Source organism: Podarcis filfolensis (assembly GCF_964270895.1).
Source record: "Podarcis filfolensis genome assembly, chromosome: 2".
NCBI lineage: Eukaryota > Metazoa > Chordata > Lepidosauria > Squamata > Lacertidae > Podarcis > Podarcis filfolensis.
Genome location: NC_139605.1, coordinates 61,797,566 through 61,820,019, shown reverse-complemented (window position 1 = coordinate 61,820,019; position 22,454 = coordinate 61,797,566). Strand labels below are relative to the sequence as shown.

The window sequence follows — 22,454 nt, the reverse complement described above, 5'->3', positions numbered from 1 at the left end:
TTCTTTCTGTAGGGGGTTGGGACAGGATGTGAATTTAATCTCATATCAACCATGGCTCACGTCACTGTCATATGCACATTTTGCCGAATTTTCTCATAAGGTTTGAGTTTGACCTTGACGAAAGCCAAACACACGAGGGCTTTCTTAGGTAATGAAATGAGTCAGATTGCAGCCTGATATAAATCAGAGTCAGAGAAATTGTTTTCTTTGCTTACATCCTGTTTCTTGTAGCTGGGTGGGAAGTGAATAAATTAAATATAGGAAGCTGTCGTAAATGAACCAGACCATTGATTCACCTAGTTCAGTATTGTCTACACTGGCTCCAGGGTTGCAGATAGGGAATATTGTCAGTCCCAGCTGGAGATGCCTGGGATTGAATCTGGGACCTTCTGTATTCAAAGCAGATGCTCTCCTATTGACCCACAGATCTTCTCATGCTCTGCACACATTCCAAAGCGGTTTTTGTTGGGAGTTTCACATGTCTGGTGGCTGTTAACCATTACGCTGCAAAGAGCTACCAATCAAAACAAGTAATAGTGGTTTTGACAGTAGCTCTTTGGAGGTATTTAAAGAAGGAAGACCAGGTGTCAGGCTGAATGTGGGCCTACCACGAACATGTCATGGCACTACAGAAGTGCAGAAATAGTGGATGGAGCTAAATGTCCGAATATGGTAGGAAGGGCTCCTCTGAGTGCACCGCCATAGGAGCAAGTGGCTGCTGTCAATGCAAGTTCAGCCCCCCTCCCCCCTCCCCCATGCCTATATTGCTTGACATCTAGTGCATCAACAAGCAGCATCTACATGGTTGGTATGAGTCATATCAATCAACCACATTAAACAAGCACATTGAAATTAGTGCAGGAAGCTCACCATTACCATGATGTACCATGTACATTATGCTTTAATCCCAGCCTTAAGAGAGGAGACTTGTGATCACAAAGTGCCTAGATTAGTGGTTGAGCTAAACTTAATTTTTTTTGGGACGCGGGTGGCGCTGTGGGTAAAACCTCAGCGCCTAGGACTTGCCAATCGCATGGTCGGCGGTTCGAATCCCCGCGGCGGGGTGCGCTCCCGTTGTTCGGTCCCAGCGCCTGCCAACCTAGCAGTTCGAAAGCACATCAAAGTGCAAGTAGATAAATAGAGACCACTTACCAGCGGGAAGGTAAATGGCGTTCCGTGTGCTGCGCTGGCTCGCCAGATGCAGCTTGTCACGCTGGCCACGTGACCCGGACGTGTCTGCGGACAGCGCTGGCTCCCGGCCTATAGAGTGAGATGAGCGCAGAACCCTAGAGTCTGTCAAGACTGGCCCGTACGGGCAGGTGTACCTTTACCTTTACCTTAAACTTAAATTTACCTGTTCTTGTCATACTGTAAGTGGGCATTGGTCTGAGGGTTTGAGTCTAAAGGAAGAAAAACTTCCCATTAGTCTAGTCTCATTAAGGGCATCATCCGTGATCATCCTCCTAACTGTGTCTAATGTACACAGTGAAAGTGAAAAAGGTAAAGGGACCCCTGACCGTTAGGTCCAGTCGTGACCGACTCTGGGGTTGCGGCGCTCATCTTGCTTTATTGGCCGAGGGAGCCGGTGTACAGCTTCCGGGTCATGTGGCCAGCATGACTAAGCCGCTTCTGGCGAACCAGAGCAGCGCACGGAAATGCTGTTTACCTTCCCGCCGGAGCGGTACCTATTTATCTACTTGCAGTTTGACATGCTTTCGAACTGCTAGGTTGACAGGAGCAGTGACCGAGCAACGGGAGCTCACCCCGTCGCGGGGATTCGAACCGCCGACCTTCTGATTGGCAAGTTCTAGGCTCTGTGTTTTAACCCACAGCGCCACCCGCGTCCTACAGCGAAAGTAGTCCAGCATAAATGTTCAGAGATATGGGAACAGTTTTTAGGATCTTTCAGTCAAGCTGCAGCAGAGGTCTAAATGATTGTGCTAAGTAATCATCGCCATCCTCTAAGATTTTTTAGTATGACAGAAAATAATAACGGCAGCTAAGTCTGCACATTGAATACAAACCACACACATCTTCTTTAGGGCCTATTATTACTAAACACCAAGTGCAAGTTTGATTGATTTCTTGAAATCTTTTTAAAACCCACACATTCCCTCAGAGCTCCAATACATGTGTTTAACAGTAACCTTTAACCTCACAGATCTCCTGCAAGCAGAACTATCAGAACTATCCATTCTAATACTATACCAAGAATTGTATAGCCTCAGCCCAGTATACCTGAATGAGTGTCTCCACCTCTATCGTTCTGCCCAGACACTGAGGTCCAGCTTTGTGGGCCTTCTGGCAGTTCCCTCACTGCAAGAAGCCAAGTTACAGGGAACCAGGCAGAAGGCCTTTTTGGTAGTGGCGCCTGCCCTGTGGAACGCTCTCCCATCAGATGTCAAGGAAACAAGCAGCTATCCTATTTGTAAAAGACATCTGAAGGCAGCCCTGTTTAGGGAAGTTTTTAATGTTTGATGTTTTATCATGTTTTCAATATTCTATTGGGAGCCACCCAGAGTGGCTGGGGAAACCCAGCCAGATGGGCGGGGTATAAATTATTATTATTATTATTATTATTATTATTATTATTATTATTATTATTATTATTGCCCCCTCTGAGTTTATTCCAAAGGAGAGATTTGAAGAGAATTCTTCCTGGTTTGAATCACAGTTTTGTCACTCTCTCAAATTAAACCCATGGAATCTAAATGCCGTTTAATCTTGTATATGGAGGAGCCAAGGATTGTTATACAGAGACTTGAAAGTACCAGTGGAAACAATGTGAAATACTTTAGATTCAATTAAGATTAATTGGATGCACTTGGGTCCATTAGTCCTAATTCTTAGGAAACAGCTTTTCTCCAAGGATTTAAAAGGAAGCACAATTAGGATAAAATCTGTTGCTTTGGAAGCAGCCTGAGTCAGTGAGCCTTTGGCCAAGGAGGCAGAGTACACAGGACAGAATGAGATTCTCAGGAAAAAATAATATTTACGCAGTTGCTTATAGCCAAGACATAGTGCAGAAATACTTGGTGGTCTTGAGAGAACAGACCTAAAAAGGGAAGCACACAGATTATTTTACCTGAAAATGTTGTGCTCAGGAAGAATGACCCAGAGAACATGTTGCTTACATGCATTCATGTTCATTAGTAGCTCGCCTCTTTGCTGGACCCAAGCCAAACTGGATACAAAGTCTTGTTATGGAAAAATAAGATGGCAGTTGGTGGGGGGGGGGTGAGGAGAGGGGAATTTATAGCGTGCAATTAGAAAGGGTGCTGCCAGAAGTCAAAGGTTTTTTTAGGATTGGAAGACAATGAACACACGTATGGGTGAAGGCTACACATTCTTTATTAATGCATGCAAAGAAAATATAAAGCATAATACTACAACAAGACAACAATGCTGACATTCCCTTCATTTAGTTCCTGGAAACCACTTGGAGTAGCAATGGATGTAACTCATGCATTGGCCAATGTGCAGCACCTTCTGTTGTCCAGATCTACTCCAAGTTCCAAGAGACAGGGCTTCCCTACCTCTTTATAAGTCTATTATAAAGTTGCTCTCCTAGAACTTACACATGTTTCTAAATTATGCTGACACAGCAGATTGATAGAGTAATCATAATTGTAGTGTGGCTTACACAACCACCTTGACCATGCCAATATTCTTAAGCAGAGAAGTGGGCCGTGGTAGTCAACCAATATAGATAACTGTACTATATTAGGCTATCCCTAATATGCTTTGAAGGGATGCAGGTGGCGCTGTGGGTTAAACCACAGAGCCTAGGACTTGCTGATCAGAAGGTTGGCAGTTCGAATCCCCGTGACGGGGTGAGCTCCCGTTGCTCGGTCCCTGCTCCTGCCAACCTAGCTGTGCTGGTCCCGGGGGGAGGTTACCGTGAGGCATGGTCAGAGTCCAGTCCTGGGTCGAGGGTCTGGAGACTGTCCACCAAGGGCGAAGCGGGGTCCAAAGCGAGGAGCCAGGCAAGGTCGGGAACTCTGGAAGAACAGGGCTGGGTGCTGGCAGAAACAGGTTTCCAACAATGTTGCTCCCGCGACCTGGGACCGGGCTGAGTGGCCTTTATCTTCTCTGAGGCCAGGGGCGGTCCCGGCCCACAGGTGACCCGCCTCTCCTGGCCTTAAGGCGAGCACTCCTCTTGAGAGAACCCAGTTCCCTCTGCCTCTCTGCCCTGAGCCTGTGCAGCTCAGGAGAGGCTGGAGGGTTACTGGACCCAGGGGGGAGGCTCACCTTCCCCTGACAGGGCTGGGAGAGGCGCACCTGTAGGCAATGGGTCCTCAATCACCTCCAGAGCCAGAGTGGATTCATCTGGTGTCTGCTCCTGAGGATCCGGCACAGGTGCAGGCGCTTCAGATTCAAGGCCCTGCCCCGGCTCAGCTGGCCCTGGAGGCGGGGACTCCTGTGCAGGCTGGGATTCCTCCGGTTCAGCCTCTGAATCAGATTCCCAGGCCATCACACCAGCAGTTCGAAAGCACATCAAAGTGCAAGTAGATAAATAGGTACCGCTCCGACGGGAAGGTAAACGGCATTTCCGTGTGCTGCTCTGGCTCGCCAGAAGCGGCTTAGTCATGCTGGCCACATGACCCGGAAGCTGTACGCCGGCTCCCTCGGCCAATAAAGCGAGATGAGTGCTGCAACCCCAGAGTCGGCCACGACTGGACCTAATGGTCAGGGGTCCCTTTACCTTTAATATGCTTTGAACCACCTCGTTTATGTTCTGAACCACCCTTTGGATGAAAGGCAGTACAGTGGAACCTCAGTTCCCAAACGCCTCCGTTCTCATATGTTTCGGTTCCCAAACACCGAAAGCCCAGACGTAAATGCTTCCATTTTCGAATGTTTTGCAGAACCCGAACATGAGTCGCGGCTTGCACTGAGTGCAAGAAGCTCTTGTAACCAATGGGAAGCCGCGCCTTGGTTTTTGAACGTTTCAGAAGCCGAACAGGCTTCTGGAATGGATTTTGTTTGGGAACAGAGGTTCCACTGTATACAAATTTAGTAGTAGTAGTAGTAGTAGTAGTAGTAGTAGTAGTAGTAAGTAGTAAAAGTAAATGACCCCTGGATGATTAAGTCCAGTCAAAGGTGACTACGGAGTTGCGGCGCTCATCTCGCTTTCAGGCCGAGGGAGCTGGCATTTGTCCACAGACAGCTTTGGGTCGTGTGGCCAGCATGACTAAACTGCTTCTGGCACAACAGAAGAACATGACGGAAACCAGAATGCATGTAAACGCCATTTACTTTCCTGCCGCAGCAGTACCTATTTATCTACTTGTACTGGTGTGCTTTTGAACTGCTAGGTTGGCAGAAGCTGGGACAGAGCAATGGGAGCTCACCTTGTCGTGTGGATTCGAACTGCCAACCTTCCGATCAGCAAGCCCAAGGGACTCAGTTGTTTAGACCACAGCGCCACCAGCGTCCCTTTTTACTACTACTAGTAGTACTAATACTCCCTAAACAGGTGGCTGTTAATGTTAAAGAACCTAACATTGTCAGGTTCTGGATTTCAGGGCAGTATATAACATAAAACCAATACAATAAAAACAAAAAAACAAAAAAAAGCAGCATTTAATAATGTATCTCCACCACAGTGACTAACCAATTTCTAATTCTTTTCCAAAACAATTGCATTAGTCCACCACATCAGATAATTATTTTCTTGAATGTCTTTTAAGGAACAGACCTTTGAAGATTTTCCAGAGAAGTAGCAAAAACAACAAAGCCTCTTGGAACATCTTAATTATTATGGCACAAGCTTTTGTGACACGAAATCCACTTTACCAGATGATGTGGGTTCTAATCCATGAAAGCTTATGTACAACAAAAGCTTATGCCATAATTAATTTGTTAGACTTCAAAGTGCTGCAAGCATTTTTCAGCATAATCCTATGCAGTTCTTCTCAGAAGTAAATCCCGTACCTTCCAACAAGCCACAGAAGAAAATTGGGACTAGCATCTTTTGGGGCTGAGTCATGTGACACATGTCTTTCCCTAAGAGAACCATAGACTCAAAAAACCGTAGAGTTGGGAGGGTTCCCTGAGGGTCAACTGGTCCAACCCACTACCATAAAACGCACCCTGCCAGGGCCGGTTTCCTGAGGCTCAGAGTGCACACTTTCTCCTTAAAGCCAGCTGCCTACGGGGAACGCAGCCAGTTAGAGGTGGAGATGGCATGTGGAGGGAGTCCAAAGGCCTGGGTATACTCCAGTTAGACTAAGAAATAAGGGGTTTATTGCTTGCTACTCATTAGATGCATGATAAGACAGACTGTGAGGATTTAACTCTCCTTTTCCTCCAGGTCAGCTCAATATATTTTGCCACCTGAGGCAAAGGACAAGATGGCGTCCTTTCCCAAGGTACCTACAGAAGCCAATTGGGCTGGCAGTGGAATCTTATTCCAATACTGGTGAAAGGAAAGGGTCTTCTACTGCATTTGTGGGCTAGTGTGGTGGTTACAGGGCAGTGCACATGGCACTCACTGCTCCGGCCACTCTGCACACCTCAGTATCAGCCGGCTGAGGCAGCTTCCTCAATCAGCTTTATAGTTGTACCTTGGTTCTCAAATGTAATCCATTCTGGAAGTCCATTCAACTTCCGAAAATGTTCAAAAACCAAGGCACGGCTTCCGATTGGCTGCAGGAGCTTCCTGCACTTAATTGGAAGCCACACTGGACATCCAAAGAATGTTAAAAAACCAGGACACTTACTTCCTTGTTTTCAGTGTTCAGGAGCCAAAACAGGTGAGTACCAAGGCGTTCAAGAACCAAGGTATGGCAATACTCCCTGGCCTCCTCCTCCTCGAGTCAAACTCTCTAAGGAATTGGAACTCCCTTCCATTATCTTTTTACCATTCTGTGGACGTTTTCAGACGGTCACTATTTTTTTTTAAAAAAATAAAAATACAATCACATGGTTTTTCTGTTTGGAGACAGATGGGATGGACTTCCTCGCAATACTTTTGGAGTGAGTGGCGCAGAGAGCAGCTAGAGAGCAGCCAATTGACAGAAATGCCTCTCCAAGTTCAAATGATGTTTAGAAGAGAAGAGAGTGTGGCTCTGAGATTCTGGGGAACACTTTTTTTAAAAATGGCTTTACATTTCACTTGGTACAACTAAGCCCTGGTTCCCCTAATAGACCAGCCTCCACTGACTTTAATCAGGGAGTAGGAAGAACGGAGAATAGAAAGAAAGCATCGAATTAAAATGCTAGAATTCAACCATGGCAAATCATTGTTTGTAGTCATGTTTCAAAGACATCCTCTCAGTTAACAATGTATACTAATAACTTGGGGAATTCTCAGTGACAAGGAGCCCTAATTTTGCACATATCTATAAATCCCCTATTGCAGCCCAGCATTAAAGGGGATTTGGAACATTCTGTAGTCCCCTCACAGCTTTGTTTTGTCAGGAACTGAGCAAAAGATGGTTTCCCAACCCAGATATGCATTTTTCAGAGGTTTCTGCTTAGCTGCGCATGTTATTAATTAGACAGACAGTGCTGCCAAAGGTGGCCATTGTCAACATTTCATTAAAGCCTTTTTCAAAGGGAAGCTGAGTGCATCTGCTTTAGAAATAATGAGTTAGTTCATTTTCCAACTCCCATGGCATTTTATAAGAAACGTCTGCCCAAGTCAGAGGTCTGTTAAAGCATTTTGTAAAAAAAAATAATGGAACAACAGGACTTTGCAGAAAACAAAATCCCCATTAATTTTACTTTTAGCCCTTTGCCAACACTTTCCTTAATCCAATCACAGTGGAGTGATCATCTCATTTCCTGAAAAGGCCATGTGTGCATGTGTTGAGGGGAGGTGGCCTTGATGTCAGAGTTTCCTTGTTAATACTTTTGAGTCCCACCCCCCAAATCATAGATGTGCGGTTGGTCTACAAATGCAAAGTTGAATGAAGGGAGAGGGCTATCGCTCATTGGTACAGCGTAGCTTTACCAACCCCTTAGTATGTCTATGCCTGTAGACCTCTTGTACGCTTCTTGTCAGCAATGATCAGATGAGATGCCTTTCTTTTTTTAAAAAAATATTGCAAGTGCGTCAGAGATGCACAGGTTTCAGGTCATTCCTTACTCAGGTGCAGTGGCGTAGCGTGGGGGGTGCAGGGGGGGCCGACCGCACCGGGCGCAACATCTGGGGTTAGGGCAAATCCATGGGTTAGGGGGCGCAAATCCACGGGTTAGGGGGCGCAAATTACTTGCCTTGCCCTGGGTGCTGACAACCCACGCTACGCCACTGCTCAGGTGAACAACATGCATGCAAATAGACACCTGTGTGCTCAAAATGCCCCTGATCCTTCCCCTAACTACCTATCCAGAGAACAAACATTGATCAAGAATTCTGAGCAACCAATATGCTATAATGAGCATAATGAGATTTACTGTGAGATTTTGGTGTTTTAATAGAGCACACTTTTATGATCCGTTTACTAACACGTCTTGCTTCAGAAGCTAGAACAGGACAAGCTATTGGAATTAATGAATTAATGACATACCACAGACAGAGAAAATCCCTCAGTAATGGGACTGAGAGAGAACCCTCCGGATTGAGAATAGCATGAAAAGCTATTGTCTTCCAGCACCACACACTTTTCACATTAGTGTTGCGTAAGGAAGCTCTTAACTCACAGAACTCCTGGTTCCAAAGATAGATGCAACATATTTATGTAACTAAGCAGTCACTAGCCACAAGGGTCAAATACATGCCTTCACATTGGCTGGCTGACCTATCCGCTGAGAGCTGGCCTGAGGATGGGGATATTGTGAAAGCAGAGCACATTTCTTCATTTGCTCTGCTGCTCTCCAAGAACATCCCTGTGTGCGATTGCCGGATGGAGAAACTATTGTTTTAAAACTAAATGCTGAAATAAGACTCTCAGGAATGGACTCCATATCTGCCACAAGCATGAACCACTGCTGTTGTTCCTTTCCTTCAGGAAGGAAAAACAATAATACTTTACAAGACTCCAACATAAATATTTTCAGTACAAGCAAGGAACAGCTGCATCATGGGTCACCAGCCTTTGGGGGCCCAAGGGCACATTTGCAAAACAAAAGAGACCACAACCAAGCATATAAACTACAACCTATCCTTTTGGCTACAAAAGCTTAATTTCAGTGAGGGGAGAAGAGTCTGCTGAGCACAAGGGAGGGACTTTGCAGGAGCCCAGGGATGCCACATTAGCAATGCTTGTTCTACCTTCTAAAAGTTGTCTTGAAACTATAATCTAAGATTCCTCCATCGCCCTGCGATTAAGCAATTGAATGCCGAGGAGATTTTAAAGACATGGGCTACTGGATGGTGGCTAAGGCTAAAAAGCACAAATTAACGATGGCAAGGAAAGAAACCATGCTTTTTAATGCATGCCAGTGAAAGGAAAGATTTTCAGGGTTCTGAGGCTGAACCAAAAGACTCCTCCATACTGGCAAGAAATACAGGAAATTGCTGTGTGCTAAGCAATAAAAGATTTAGGAAGCAATGGAAAAGTCACTCGGGGTGATGAAAGACTTGCTCTTTCATGACTGCCAAGAAATCAATTCCCCTTTCAAAATCTGAAAAGGGGCGGAGGGTAAGGGCTGAGAGTGCAGCTGTTCATCCTGATTTTAGCTGGAGGATGAACAGAAAGCTGAATTAAATTCTCAAAAATATTGGCGGTAGCAGTGGGGGGTGGAGATCTATTCTAAAGGAATCACTAGTGTGTAATAAATACTGCTTTATGTGAAGTGCCTGGAGAACTGCCTAATCAACAAGGGAATGCTAAAGAACAACAACTGCAAAGATAAAGTTTCATGCTTGACTGAAACTATGACCATCTTTTCTGTGAGTCCTGGAAGTCCTGCTCCCTGCCTTGCAGGCCTTTTTATACTTGGCCTGGGAGGGCAGGACCCCTGACTGACTCCAGCTACAAAAACTGAGGCTGCCGAACAGACTCTTGGGCTCGGTATTGTTTGGGGGGCTTTGTTCAGGGGTGTGTGCTGTTATTGATATAAAAAAAATTTAGTTGAAAATTTCTTACGATTTGCATTTAAATTAATTTGGTTTTGTCCTTTTTAATGTTTTATTTATTGTTTATGGCTACTTTTGGTTATGTTTGTAATGATAAATTTTTTTCACATTGCAAGGCGCCTTGAGCATGGTTTGAACAAGGGAAAGTTGGTATACAAATAAAATGATGCATGTATAGAATCACAGAATTGTAGAGCTGGAAGAAACCCCCAGGGTCATCTAGGCCAACCCCCTGCAATGCAGGAATCTCAGCTAAAGTATACCTGAAGGAGCGTCTCCACCCCCACCGTTCAGCTCCGAGGGCCTTCTGACAGTTCCCTCACTGCGAGATGTGAGGTTACAGGGAACCAGGCAGAGGGCCTTCTCGATAGTGGTGCCCGCCCTGTGGAACGCCCTCCCATCAGATGTCAAGGAAATAAACAACTATCTGACTTTTAGAAGACATCTGAAGGCAGCCCTGTTTAGGGAAATTTTTAATGTTTGAAGTTCTATTCTGTTTTTGATGTTCTGTTGGAAGCCGCCCAGAGTGGCTGGGGAAACCCAGCCAGATGGATGGGATATAAATAATATATTATTATTATTATTATTATTATTATTATTATTATTATTATTATCACCATCATCATCAACGGCAACATCATCATCATTATCATTATCATTCTGATTATAGCATCCATGACAGATGGCCATCCAACCTGTATTTAGAAACCTCCAAGGAGAGCCCACAAGCTCCCGAGGGAGACTGTTATGACCATATATATGAAACCTAAACTAATACAATCTATGCTATTGCAAATGAAAGCACCAGTGCAAGGTGCTTACTCTGATGCTTAAAGCCATAAACAGCTTGGACCCAAATACCTGCAACTTCATGTCTCATATCAACCTGCCTATGCTTTAACGTCATCAGATGAGCTCCTCCTAGTGGCCCTTGAGTGAGGGCCTGGGACAGAGCTATTTCAGTCAGAGGTGGGTGCTTGCGTGCAGAAATCTCTCCCTGTGGAGATGTGCCCGGCCTTAAGCAGAAGTAATAAATTGTCAAAGAACCAGGAGGGGAAGTTGAGGGACATCAAGGGGTGGGGGGAGTTTTGTTTTAATTTCTATCTTCTTTGTTTATATGATAAATGTGTTGAATACTAAAATGTAAAATCTAACATTTTAAAAAAAAAATTAAGAGATGTGTCTGGCCTCATTTGTTTAAAGCTTCAAGCAGCTGGACAAGAAGATGCATCAGCATTCAGTGATTTGTTTCTGTGTATTCTTAATTGACTGTTATTTTATGGATTTTATGTTTTCCAATTAAACTTTTATTGCACTAGCCATAGGCCATGGCATCGTTCAGAAGGACAACATAAACAACAACAATAACCATAAAAATCATCGGGCACCACACATACAATAAAACCACAGCCAAGGCTTCTAAAATTATTTGTTGCATTAAATAGAATAGAATAGCAAAAGATTCTCAGGTAAGATATGCCAAATTAAATATCCGAATCCCCTTTGCAGTTGACCACTATTTTATCTAGTTCCTTCCTCCTGATCTTCTTAGCTGCCAGCACATAGAGTGCTACTTTATGGATTTTATGTATTCTTACCTCCTTGATTTTGTTGTTAAACAGCCTTCTGAAAAGAAGAAGAAGAAGAAGAAGAAGAAGAAGAAGAAGAAGAAGAAGAAGAGGAGGAGGAGGAGGAGGAGGGGAGGAGGAGGAGGAGTTTGGACTTGATATCCCGCCTTTCACTACCCTTTAAGGAGTCTCAAAGTGGCTAACAATCTCCTTTTCCCTTCCTCTCCCACAACAAACACTCTGTGAGGTGAGTGAGGCTGAGAGACTTCAGAGAAGTGTGACTTGCCCAAGGTCACCCAGCAGCTGCATGTGGAGGAGCGGGGAATCGAACTCGGTTCACCAGATTACGAGTCCACCGCTCTGGAGTAGAGAGGAGTGGACACCACAGGAATATATTTAGGTGCCGTGGAATGAAATTCATGTTTTAACAAAGCTGAAAACGTTGGTGCCTTAGCTAATTGTGTTATCAGGGTCGAAAGAAGAAATAGGGTCTCTGTTTGTAGAGACTGCAAAAGACACATTAGGGACGTCAGCACAGGAGTTAAAAAAGCATGTGCGATGTGAAAGGGAGCAGGACTGGACGCTGTGTTGTTTAGCCAGTCCTGGTTGCAGAGTTCTAGTCTGATCACAATAAGCACTTAGCATTCATATCCATCCTTCAGGCATGAAGGAGTAAAACAGAGAGAGATCTGTATATACCATCATAAACTGCTCTTATCCAATCCAACCATCTAGTGGACATCCTAGGTAACTGCAGGAATTCTCCAAAGGAAACCAGAGCTTCCACACAACCAAAAGAAAATGCAGTGCTCAACCAAATATTACCCCTTTATGCGTAACACTCCTTCAAGCCCCACTTCATTATAACTATTCCATCACACCATCCCTACATAATGGATACTGTCTAGCAGCAGAGGGTATTGCGGCCTCTTGTGGCAGTGAGTTCCATAGTTTAACTGTATGCTGTGTGAAGAAGTACTACCCGCTGTCCCGCATTTCAAAGCATTCAGCTTCATTGGATGGTCCTGGGTTCTAGAATTATGACAGAGGGAGAAAAAGACCTCTATTGTGTCCCATCTTACTTGCCATCTCCCTCCCCTCAAATTATAAAGCCAGAAATGTAATATTTTCTCATAGGGAAGTTTCTCCAGTGGTGACAAGAAATTTTCCGCACCATGTACCATCTGACCTTCCTACGCCTCTGTTCCAGCCTTTGCTAAATCTTTTCCAGTTCTACAATATCCTTTTTGAAGTGAGGTGACCAGAATGAGGTGACCAAATGCAGTTGCACCATAGGTAATATAGTAGTGCTATGATATTGGCAGTTTTGTTTCCAATTCCTTTCTGGAAATTACGGTATATGAGAAAATATCCACAGGCTTGAAACTCACACACACACCCTGAATTCTACACAGTCTCTGGTCTGCTTCTCCCATTTCAAACAGACAAACAGCATGCCGAAGCCCAAATAATAGGTTGTACCTACAGGCGTCAGACATGAGACAGAAATGGTAACCAATGGCTCTTAATCCATCATGCCTATTAGTCTAGTGTCCCCAGTAGTGTAATTAGAACAGAAAGTAAGAGGTGAAATGAAGGTAAATGGCCAATTACCCGTTGTTCCAGGAAATGAAGTTTTCACTTATCATTTTACAGGCATAGTGCAGCTCTTCAAATTTCTAAACGCTATTGGATGATTAGCCAGGCTGAGACATGATCATTTCAACATTTGGAAACAACATAATTAAGTCAGGTATGATCCCTTTGCAGTATCATGAACTGCCTTTGAGCCTTTTATGCTCTTATTTAATGTGATACATGTAGGCATCCCTGATTTGGGGAAATTGTTGATAGGGAATTTGATGGTAGCGGCAAAAATGGCATAGGGCTATGAAGCTCCCTGCTGTCTGTGAATGGTTGATCCAATATCTTGAGCTAGCAGAAATAGACAAGATTGCAGAATGGGTGTACAGTGGTACCTCAGGTTACATACGCTTCAGGTTACAGACTCCGCTAACCCTTTGCTAAGAACTTTGCTTCAGAATGAGAACAGAAATCATGCTTCGGCAGCGTGGCAGCAGCAGGAGGCCCCATTAGCTAAAGTGGTGCTTCAGGTTAAGAACAGTTTCAGGTTAAGAACGGTCCTCCGGAACGAATTAAGGACTTAACCCGAGGTACCACTGTACAAGGGATGGCAGTTTTGACAGATAAAGGCTCAAATCTTATTTTATATTGGAATGGGTTTATATTCTGGTTACAGGGGTCTGGATAGGAATCTGTTTGTGTGAATTGTCCACGCACCCGAAGGACTGTAATACCTTTCAACCTGCCTCCTCCGCCTGCCGTATCAGTTGCCTGCATTGTAAGTATAGTGGTGATTGTCTTTATATAAGAGAAATTCACGTGTCAGATTACTTTTATCACACTACTACTAAGGCTGTGGTGAGAAGCCAGCCAAAGTCAACATCTATAGCCCATGTTTCCTGGATGCCATTTAAAGATAGTAGATGGGGTCCCTGCCAACTCTGGGACTCTAAATCCTGTTGTAAATGTCCCAGTATACTGTATTTGGAGAAGGAAGGAACAGGGCCTTCATGATCCGAACTGGCTTCGTAAGGTCTTGCTAAGCCAAAGGAAAATGTTTGGGTGGTGGCAACATTTAAGCAGCTTACTTGAATACATGGGCATTCAGATCATGAGACGAGCTTTGCCCATGTGGTCTAGCATCCTGTCTTCACAGTAGCCGACCAGGTGCCTATAGGAAGCCTGGACACAGGACACAAGCAGTCTCCCACCTTGCAATTCCCAGCAATGGGTATAGGGATATTTGCTGCTTCCGATACGTGGCCACAATGGCTAGTCGCTTTATCCTCCAGGAATTTGTCTACACCCTCCCTTTAAGAGCTACTACAATCCCAAGATCCCTCTTTCTCACTCACTGCCAGGTCTCACACACCCTGTAGGCATATTTGTGAAGTTATTGTGGTTTTGACTTTCCCTCTCAACTTCCTTTCCCGCCCCCCAAAACCCTTCATTTTTAAGGAGGATTGTTCTTGGGAGAGGATAATTTGAAATTTTGGGATTGAAGCACAGTCCTAAAGCTGTTTACTCAGAAGTAAGTCCAACTGAGTTCAGTGGCAGCTAGCCACATATAACCCATGAACTTCATTTCATTTTTCTTGTCATTACAGCGGGAGGGCCATGAGCCAAAGTAAAAATACAGTATACAGTGGTACCTCGGGTTAAGAACTTCGTTCTGGAGGTCCGTTCTTAACCTGAAACTGTTCTTAACCTGAAGCACCGCTTTAGCTAATGGGGCCTCCCACTGCTGCCACGCCACTGCCACGCGATTTCTGTTCTCATCCTGAAGCAAAGTTCTTAACCTGAGGTACTATTTCTGGGTTAGCGGACTCTGTAACCTGAAGCGTCTGTAACCCGAGGTACCACTGTATTTGCTAGAGCTGGGCTTTTTCTCTGTAGCATTCTCACACAGCATATGTTTAAAGCACATCCCCTCCCCAAATAATCCAGTGAGGTGTACTTTGTTAAGGATTCTTGGGAGGGTGCTTTAAATGTATGGTGTGTATACAGAAGGGGCTGGCCTCAAGAATTTGAGCTGCAGCAGAGAAAACTGCCCATTAAGGCAGATTTGGCTGCACAATTGGTGGTTTTGCTGGCAACACTAACTGCTTTGGATCACAGGTCCAGTCCCTTTCCTTCCTAGCTATTTAAAGACAAAATTGGTCCAGAATCTTTGAATCCCTGTCAAGGGTTTTAAGTAAGTTAAGCGCAATGGCTGAACCATGTCCAAAGGGGAGCAACGGTATTGTTTCCTGGAGGCATTTTAGCCTCAATAATAGATTGTATTTATACACTGTTTAGAGCTGCGATTGCTCAAGCTGAGCCAAGTCAGCTTTGGCCTTTCTTTTGCTCTGGGAAGGGGTCCCCCTAGTCTAATAGCATAAACATTTCAACATCGTGGACTGGAAGTGGTTTATGCAAAAAGACCTGGGATTTCTCGTAACACAAGAGGAACTGCACATTTCTTGGAAGCAATTTAGGCAGCATGAAACATCTCTGCGCGACGGCCTGATATTCATATTATGCCTTTGATGGATTTAACGTATGCTCCACTTGGAGTGCTTCCATAGAAGGTGTTTCGTCTGGAGTTTCTATACTTCATTAAGAACAGGTTAGAGCAGGCCAAAGACTCATCTAGTCCCACCTTTTATTCTCACAGTGGCCAACCAGACACCTATGGGAAGCCCGTAAGCAGGACCTGAAAGGAACAGCACTCTCCATACTTGTTATTCCCAGCAACGGGTATTTGGAGGCCTCTGACAGCACGAGGAGAGCACCACCACAACAACAACCTTTTATCTCACTTTCTAATTTTCTTCCTCTGCGGCCCTTTCTCCACACAGGAAGGAGACCTTCCTTCCCTCCTTCCCCCAGCCACCTTTCTCAGCGTGCAAGCAGTTGCTGGTGCTCACGTTGATCCAACCGAAATGTTGTGGGTTAAGGGGAGAGATGACAATTGAAGAGGCAATGAGGCCCATCTGAAAGTGGACCACTGGTGGATCCCAGTCCACTGTCTGAGAAACACTGCTTCAGTGCTACACATGGTCAGTGATACATCAATACAGTGGTACCTCTGTATAAGTCCGCCCTGTCCAGCATCCATTTCGGCAGACGTCGGCGGCAAACCAGGAAGTAGTGGAGCGGGTTACTTCTGGGTTTGCTGCTCGCGCATGCGCAGAAGCGCAAACCGCTCCACGTGTGTGCACAGAGCGGTGGTTTGTTGAGCGTCCTTTTCATCAAACGTCCAGGACTCTGGAATGGATCCCTGACCCAAAACAAGGTACCACTGTAAAATGAACCTATCACAACCTATCACACTTTCAGGATAATATTAGCAATAGGTGCCATTTTATGACCATGCTGAAAGACAGCTATTATCCTAAACCCTTGACCTACCTGGCAGCAAGTCAGTATGCCAAGTTCAAAGTCATGAGGGTCAGCCCACACAAACAAAGTCCCACATCCAAAGGTCAGGAAACACAATTCAGGGTCAATCCAAGTAGCCAAGTCTGAAGTCCACCAGTCAGGATACAGTTCAGAGGCAAACCCAAAGCACAGGTCCTGGAGCATCCAAGTCAAGATCCGTGAACATGGGCAGTTGAGCAGACACAGCACCTCAGCTCTGCTTCCCTTTTGTACTTTGCATGCTGACTGTGGCACCTGCACTTGATGAGGAATCACACCTTTTCCCAGAGTTAGTGAGCCTCACCTGGCCATCTAGGGAGCTGGGCTGTGGGCCCTTGCCTGCCTCAGCCTCCTAGAACGCCCCTCCTGCTGCTCCCTCAGAGCCCGCTGTGTTTGTGGAGACAGGAACCCCTCTGGCTCTGGTGATGGGTCCTGCTGCTCTGGTTCCTGTGCATTGACCCCCATCCCCTCACTATCCTCTGTCACCCTGTGAATACTTCTTTCCCCATCCCTTGCTTGCCCTGGTGTGTCCCCGTCCCAGCAATCCCTCACCGGGATCCTCTTCCTCCTCCCCGCTGTCCTGCCAGTTCATGACAGCTACAACACAGTACAGTATAGCATTACAGCATAATAGCAGTGTGATGTTATAGCACTATACTTTTATTTTGTTCCAAATAAAAGCTGGAACACTGCTTTAGTGATAATTTTAAAATTGCCTTAAAATGCAAAAATGAAGATGGCACCCACCACTAGGGTTATGGTGACTGTGTGTGCTGAGCTGCAAATGGCCTCACCCACAGCTGCTATGTCAGGCCAACTGGTCTGGACAGGACACAGTGGGAGAGACACATAGAAAAAGTGCAGTAGTCCTGATGGTATGCAAAGGTACTTGCCCTTCTGCTTGCAGCTTACAATGGAAGAGCAATAACTGGGTTGTGCTAGGAGCCCCCTGTGGGGAAGTGACCTTGACGGAAGATAGCCTCACACTGGCAGCACTGGGTGGATTTGCCTTTGGTCTTTTTGTCGTAATTGACTAGAAGAATACTAGACTGGACAGCTAGACTGGAGAATGCAGCAGCTAGACTGGTGACTGGGAGTGGCCGCCGAGACCGTATAACACCTATCCTGAAAGACCTATATTGGCTCCCAGTATGTTTCCGAGCACAATTCAAAGTGTTGGTGTTGACCAAGCCCTAAACGGCTTTCGCCCTCGATACCTGAAGGAGTATCTCCACCTCCATTGTTCAGCCCAGACACTGAGGTCCAGCTCTGAGGGCCTTCTGGTGGTTCCCTCACTGCGAGATGTGAGGTTCCTGCCCTGTGGAATGCCCTCCCATCAGATGTCAAGGAAATAAACAACTATCTGACTTTTAGAAGACATCTGAAGGCAGCCCTGTTTAGGGAAGTTTTTAATGACTGATGTTTTATCATGTTTTTAATATTCTGTTGGGAGCCGCCCAGAGTGGTTGAGAAAACCCAGCCAGATTGAGGGGGGGGGGTTATAAATAATTTGTTGTTGTTGTTGTTGTTGTTGTTCTACAGCATATAATAAAATTGGGCTTCCCATTAATTTTTTATTTATTTTCTTTAAAATATTGTGACCACTCTCCAAGACCCAAGGCAGCATGCAACAAATATTAAACCCACAAATCACACTAAGATACAGATGGTTAAAAGAAGCAAACACCCAACCGTACATAAGAAGATGCAGAAAAAACTCATTCAAAGGTCAACTGCCAGAAGCTGTTCTGAAAAGTAAATTAGTTTCCATGCTCTCTGAAGGACTAAGTGGTAAGGCCTCTAACTAGCTTCTGTCCAAATGTTAGAAAGAGATGAGAGTCCCTGGGACCCATCATCAAGAATGGTTTATGCCTATCTTTAGTCATCTTTTCAGCAGAAATGTTTCTTGATTAGCATGAGTTATGGACTTGTCTGAATGTTTGTGTCATATCACCAGCAGCTGCCTCCACTCTGGGTTTGGCTGATGATGTGTTAACGCTCTGACTCACTCGTTTTCAGTATTGTTTGAAAGTTTGGAGTACTGTATACAGATATGCAGAAAAATTACACAGCCATAGCAAATTGAGCTCCTGTTCTGAGAATATCTCTCCAAAGATATTCCTCTGTACAGATATTTCTGGAGTCTGCAGATGTTGGTGAGATTGCCAAAAACAACACGCAAAAACAAAATTGGGAGTGGTTAAAATAATGAATAAAGTCTACTGGTGTTGGATTTGAGAGCAAACAAGGGTGTGTATTTGTGTTACTGAAGTTCAATATTTGCACTACTGAAGTCCAAATCTTACAAGTCTTTTTATTCTCATGCAACCGACAAATTCTATGAACTGCAGTAGTTTTTTTGGCAGAAGTGGGATGTGCAGATAATTGCATACAGTGTTTGCACACATACACAGTTTGCTTCTTGTGCAGTCTGAGGAGCCTAAGACTGACAGACACAGCTGACAATCACTTGTCAGCACACATTTGCATATTTTCTACAACACAACACTCTGATTATAATACCTTGAACAAAAGAAGACAAAATGCAAAATCCTGACTATTTACTAAAGGGAATCGTGTCATGCAAGAAGAAGAGACTCCAAATCACATTTGGATGATCCAAGAAGCATCAAAAAATGGGTATGCTTCTGCAGTCCCTGCACTTGTCACTGGAAGCCCTTCCCTAGCTTGCAGAACCAATTGGGATTGTAGGCCAAAAACAGCTAGAGACCAGTGTTTGGGAAACCCTGCTCTAGAGCAAGCAGGCAGTACAAACTAGATAGAATGTAGTTAGGGTTGGGGGAGAAATTTGATTCAGTCCACATTTAAAGGCAAACCTGTCTAATTCACACTTTCTGAAACAATATGACAACCGAACTGAAACACAGCCCGCTTTTGAAATCTGTCCTTTTAGCCCAAGCTTGTGATGCAGTTCTCCAAACAATGTTTTAAAAACACATAAATATTGGGTAAAATTGCTTGCAAAACGTTCACATTAGTCAAAACTGCATACAGTACAGACATATTTGCACACAGACAAATCTTTTAAAATGTAGTATAAACACCAACAATTGGGAAACACTTGCCTGCAAGCGCTCCAATTGGAGAACAGCCTTCACAAAAGGTGTCATGGGCTTTGAAGACACTTGAATTCAGGATGCAAGGGAGAAACATGCTAAGAGGAAGGCACACTTGGCAAATCCACACCGTGATCAACTCCCCGCCAGAAACCAATGTCCCCACTGTGGAAGGACGTGTGGATCCAGAATTGGCCTCCACAGTTGCTTATGGACTCACTTTAAATACCATGTTTATGGAAGACAATCTTACTTGGCCACGAGTGATTGTCAAAGAAGAAGACAGACAGACAGACATATTTATTAGGAGAATTTGGCACTAAAATGCTGATGAATTTTCATTGTTCTTTTTTAAAAAAAACCTGCAGTTTTCTGCAGAAATGTGAGGAACTGAATATAAGATTGGAAAAATAAGAAACTGAGAGGACAGAAATTGGCATATCCATCCAGCCCTAGCTGCAGTAAACTCTAGGTTTTGCTGGCAGTTATAGACAGAAGTGTAGGATCTTACTCATTCTCTCCCATGTGAAATGGCTGGTGCGTCTGGGATTTTCCCTCCTGTCTTTGCTTGTGCTAAGAGGTCGGCTTGCTTTCATATATTCTGCTAAGTAATACACGGCCAATGCCTCAAGGTCTATTTGTTCGTCTCTTTTTTCTGCTTTTGAGAGACCATACTTTATGCAATATGGGCTGAACTCTTTGAACTGGGTATTTCTGCCCTGGTGCCAAAAATCACACTAGATGTTCTTTCTGTCCCTAGTACCATCCTAAAAATTTATGGAGGACAAGGCTGTCAGTGGCTTCTAGCACCAGCTGTTGGGAATAACAAGGGGGGAGAGTATGCTTTGCTTGTGGGCTTCCCATAGGCCTTTGGAGAACTGGATTTTGAACTAGATAGGTGCTTGGTCTGGTCCAGCGGGGCTTTTTTATGTTCATAAAATTCTTTGACTCCAGTTCTCCTCACTCGGAGAGTAGTTTTTGCTCTCAGTGAAAAATGGTATATATTGACCTTTGCTTTCAGTAACAAAAGCATCAAAATAAAATTGAATATGATGAAATGTAGTGTTTGTGCAACTGCACAATCTCTTTATTGGCACTATTAAACTTAATTTTTAAAGTCAAGAGGATAAAATCCAACTTCTGTCATTGGTCACTGGCCCTGAGCTCCACCTCAGAAGGGGTGTTGGTGGTCAGTCTATCGTTGAGGGCAGAAGAGGAGCAGTTTTGGGGACGTCTGAGAGGGCGGAGGATCTTGAATGCTGTTTTTCCCCTCTGTATTAACCCCGCTGACATATTTAAATAAATAAATGAAGGGGTTTTTACCTAAGTTTATTTGCTTGAAAATTCCCCACGCTACCTTGCAAAATGGGACAGTCCCTTTTATATTAGCAACCTTCCTTTCCCCCCTCCTCTGGATTGCATTCTGGTTTATCATTAAACAGTTCAGAATCTGCTTTGTCATCTCTTCCCCACATGACTCGAAAAACGTTTCCTGTAAACCGTCTTCATCTACTCTCTGTGTTATAGACACTTTGGCTGATCGTGTGTTTGTCGTCGAGGCTGGTCACTGATCTTTTCTCCGGCAGTGTCAGGAAATTCAGCAACTGAGACAACATAGATTTGTTAGGATTTGGGAATGACAAGTTGATGTCATCAAAACCTGGCCAACCTCTGCCTGAAAGAGAAAACTCCCTGAAATGTACAAAGTTTACACAGATAGCTGATGTGTACAATGTGCTGTGTTATAAAACCAGTCTGTACAATGCTGCTTGCTTCACCATTTTAGGAAAGTTTGGGTGTTTCCTGTTCGCTTAGAGAGCTCAGCCATTCTGCCTCCAGCACTTTAGCCAAAAATAAGTGCAATTTTGGAGTTTCTTTACTTGAATATTCTTTACTTGGTTCTATGGGACTGTCTGGAGTGAAATCTGGAGTGAAAAAGCATAGTCGTGTCTGACTTTTTGTGACCCCATGGACCAGAGCACGCTAGGCACTCCTGTCTTCCACTGCCTCCCGCAGTTTGGTCAGACTCATGTTAGTCGCTTCGAGAACACTGTCCAACCATCTCGTCCTCTGTCATCCCCTTCTCCTTGTGCCCTCAATCTTTCCCAGCATCAGGGTCTTTTCCAGGGAGTCTTCTCTTCTCATGAGGTGGCCAAAGTATTGAAGCCTCAGCTTCAAATAGCTTTACTGTAAATAGTTAGTAATACGTTATTAAAATGAGACACCAGAGGGCGATGCAGAGCTCTCCCCATCAAATAAGTGGGTAGACACGTTAGAAAAGGAAATGTTACGAACAAGAAACCAAATGCCTTGACATTTTAGAACAATATCAAAAAATATCGTTCCAAGAACTCTTAAAGAGTGAGTATAAAAGTAAAGGTAAAGGGACCCCTGACCATTAGGTCCAGTCGTGCCCGACTCTGGGGTTGCGGCGCTCATCTCGCTTTATTGGCCGAGGAAGCCAACACATGACAGCTTCCGGGTCATGTGGCCAGCATGACTAAGCCGCTTCTGGCGAACCAGAGCAGTGCACAGAAACGCCGTTTACCTTCCCGCTGGAGCGGTACCTATTTATCTACTTGCACTTTGACATGCTTTCGAATTGCTAGGTTAGCAGGAGCAGGGACCGAGCAACGGGAGCTCACCCCGTCACGGGGATTCGAACCACCAACCTTCTGATCAGCAAGTCCTAGGCTCTGTGGTTTAACCCACAGTGCCACCCGTGTCCCAAAAGAAGAACTGTGGCTCAGTGGCAGAGCATCTGTCTTGCCCAGCATCTCCAGGTAGGGATGGGAT

At 44.7% G+C, this 22,454-nt stretch overlaps 1 long non-coding RNA gene across 1 annotated transcript; it reads left to right on the top strand.

Annotated features, from left to right (window-relative positions):
* Positions 1-12,092: 12,092 nt before the first annotated feature.
* Positions 12,093-17,741, top strand: LOC310758055. Its single transcript, XR_014545641.1, has 3 exons — positions 12,093-13,348; positions 13,856-13,957; positions 15,836-17,741. It is a non-coding gene; the product is annotated as an uncharacterized lncRNA (long non-coding RNA).
* The last annotated feature ends 4,713 nt before the right edge of the window (positions 17,742-22,454 follow it).